This window comes from Pinus tabuliformis, chromosome 8 (assembly GCF_031772625.1).
Source record: "Pinus tabuliformis cultivar Carrire ecotype Pingquan chromosome 8, CPIR1, whole genome shotgun sequence".
Lineage (NCBI taxonomy): Eukaryota > Viridiplantae > Streptophyta > Pinopsida > Pinales > Pinaceae > Pinus > Pinus tabuliformis.
In genome coordinates this window covers 1525020548-1525023727 of record NC_142294.1, presented here as the reverse complement: position 1 = coordinate 1525023727, position 3180 = coordinate 1525020548, and positions in this window count along the sequence as shown.

The following is a 3180-nucleotide window of genomic DNA, read 5'->3' as shown; positions in this document are numbered from 1 at the left end:
AGACATGCCTAAGGATGCTAATAGACTCATCCATTTCCTTAATAGCAAGAACATATATGAGCTTCAGGAGCTAAATATAGAAGACAGAACTGAAACTATTTTGGAAATAAGAAAGGTTCTTTCCAAGAGGAACATAATGTTAAACTTGGAGGAAAAGTGCAAGAACATGCATGTGGCCATTGATAGATTCATGGCCAAATTCCAAATTTTGAGGGAAAAAGGTTTGCCTAGTCCAGTGGTCATCAATGAAAAGCTTATGACACAACAGGACTATGACAAGACTCAGCAGTTGGCTAAAGAACAAGCTAGTAGTTCATCTATTAAAGCCCTACCAAAAGGAAAACTTTTATATAACACTTTTGAGAACCTGTTTTTCCTCCAACATGAGGTAAAACACTTATTCATCACCAAGCCCAATTTTTCCAAGTATACTGAAGTTGACAAGATATACCGAAGGATGGTGAATGTCAAATTACCTCAGGCAGAATGGTGGGAAAGCATGACCGATTTACTGTGAGAAATTTATACTAAAAAGTTACTGCACAGTAAAAGTAGAGTAGCCAGGTAAATAAATGAAAATAGGACAGTAGGGTCAAAAAGTATCACGGTCAAAGAGTATCATGTGAAAGATAAAAATTGAAGAAGATTCCAACATAGAAAACCACAACAACAACCCAACATAAAGGGCTTAAAACCAACCATAAAAGCTAGCAACACCATAATAAAAGGGATAGCATGAAGCAGTTCAATAGCTGCCTCTATCTTCTAGCAAGAAGATATTTGTATTTCCTAGATTAAATCTCAAGTTAGTTTTGAGATATTTTGTAATATTTTTGGTATAAATACTTCATAAATCAAAGTATGTGGGGTAGATTCTTAGACATTTTTATAGAACATTTTGATCAAAAGAATGTAAGCTATTGTATCATTGATTGGACCAACATGCTAGATTAATGAATAAAGACAAGACATTTCACTGGATTCATGTGTAGAGCGAAGTGCAGACAAGTACTTTCTCTTGTATTGTTATCTTTCTTTCAAAGTTTTTCCACAATCTTTAATGTATATGAAATCTGAATGCTATAATATGGAATGATATCTCAGAATTTGCTTCATTACACTTTGTTTTAACTATTATGCATTTTAATGTTTTCTGCAAATTATCTAAGTTAAGGAATTCTTGATTGCTCCTTAGTTTAGGTAGTTTCCCCCCCGATCTATAGTAAAGGATTCTTAATTTCCCTTTGCTCATGATTAACCTCTATTCCTCATCTTAATCTCGGTCTGAGAATTCTTAAGTGCTCTCTCACTCTGTTTAAGATTCATTTCACCCATCTGGCCTAAAGACCTGCACCTTTTTCTGCTAGCCTTCCCTTTGAACACTCCCTTTATTGAGTTAATTCTAGTCTTGCTACCCATCTTTGAATCCATAGTCGAATGGTCCAAAGACATCATTCTATCCATCTGTTTTAAGGATTCCACCATCCAAATCTTCAATACAAATAAAAAACCCCTCGAACCTTCAGAACTAGCCTAAAATCCCAGCAAACAAAGCTAAATCATATAGAGAGAGCCCTCTCTGAGCCACAAGTTGGCTAGAGCCTATTCTTAAAAGTTGGTTTGTGGTTACCTCGGTCATTTTCTTTCTTGTGATAACTTCTAGAGAAAATTCTAAGTGATAACATATCGCAATATCGCATTTCGCATATTACAACAAGCTTTTTGAGTTACGTATTTTGTGAAAGCAGATATGCAATTGCGATAAGTGCTTCATTTTACAATGAATATCTTAAGTCTTAGCTTTGAATGAAAATTCTAATGGTATCCTAAGTTAAATGCGGTGATCCCTTCCATCGCAATTCATGGATTTTGGTTGTTAATCAACCTTTGACACACTTGGCCCAGCGATATGTGAAAAAAGCGAGAATTTCTAGTCTTAAAGGGATTTGACTCGATATCTTAATTTATTTCTAAAAATTTAAAAAGAAAGTGCCTAAGTACTAAAATTTTCTTGGAGGGTTTTTAATAAAGGGTCAACATTTATTAATCAAATATTAACTATTAAATAAATAAATGGGGGGGTTGTTGAATAGCACAACACATTGCTCATAGCAATGTTTCATCTTTTGGATGGCCTCCTCCAACAATCTAAGCTCATCGAACCCAATACAGTCTTTGTATGCTACTAGCAGTCCACTAATGAATCTTTGATCCTTGGCCCTCTCCTCCTTGAGGTAAGGCAAATATCTCAACAACTCTAAGAACCTGCTAGTATACTCATCATCTGTCATGGAATTGATCTATAACTCATACTTCGTATTGAAGAGCCTCTCAAACTCATTCCAAGTCAAGTCATCTTCCCGAATGCTTTTAACATTCTTCACATCCTCCCACCAGATATCTACTTTCCCTTTAAGACAAAAAGTGACAATCTTTTCTTTCATGTTCTCTAAATAATCATGCAATTTGAAGAAATTCCTCATATCGAGAAACCATGCCATTGCATCCTATGATTTATATAACTCTCCATCGAATGTAGGTGGCTTTTATTTATTAAACTCATCCAACAAATATCCCTTATCACTCCTCCTATAAGGATGATAGCGATGACGATCATAATGTCTGTCAGAACCATAACTAGAATAACACTTGTTTCTATCACCCATCCTATCCAGAGTATCCAAGGACCTGTCATCTCTGACCATGTCCTCTCCATCCAACCTGTACTCACCATGAGACCTACTGCCATATGCCCCATTAGTTCTGTCCACTTGCTCATGGCTGATCCGAAGTGGTCCTAGTTACTGCAATTCTGACAAACTCTGAAGTATCACTACATTTACCTCTGCTTGTTTCTCCTGTGCTTGTATGATTATGTCATTGTCTTCCTTGCAACTCCTTATTTACGCAATTAAGCTTCTCGGTGTATCTTGCAATCAGAAGAGTGTCCAACACCACGTTCCTCATCTGATCCATAGGGAGAGTCTCAGGAACTATAGTATATCATCTTGCTAGTCATCTTTAATATTCTTCCTGCAAGGTATGTCATGTTATCTAAACCAAATCACCATAAACCAAAATACCTTAGCATAATTCGGGGAGGATACCTTATCTGTAAGATCAACAAATCAACATAATACATGTATAACATAATCATGATAACATAGAGAAATATAACAC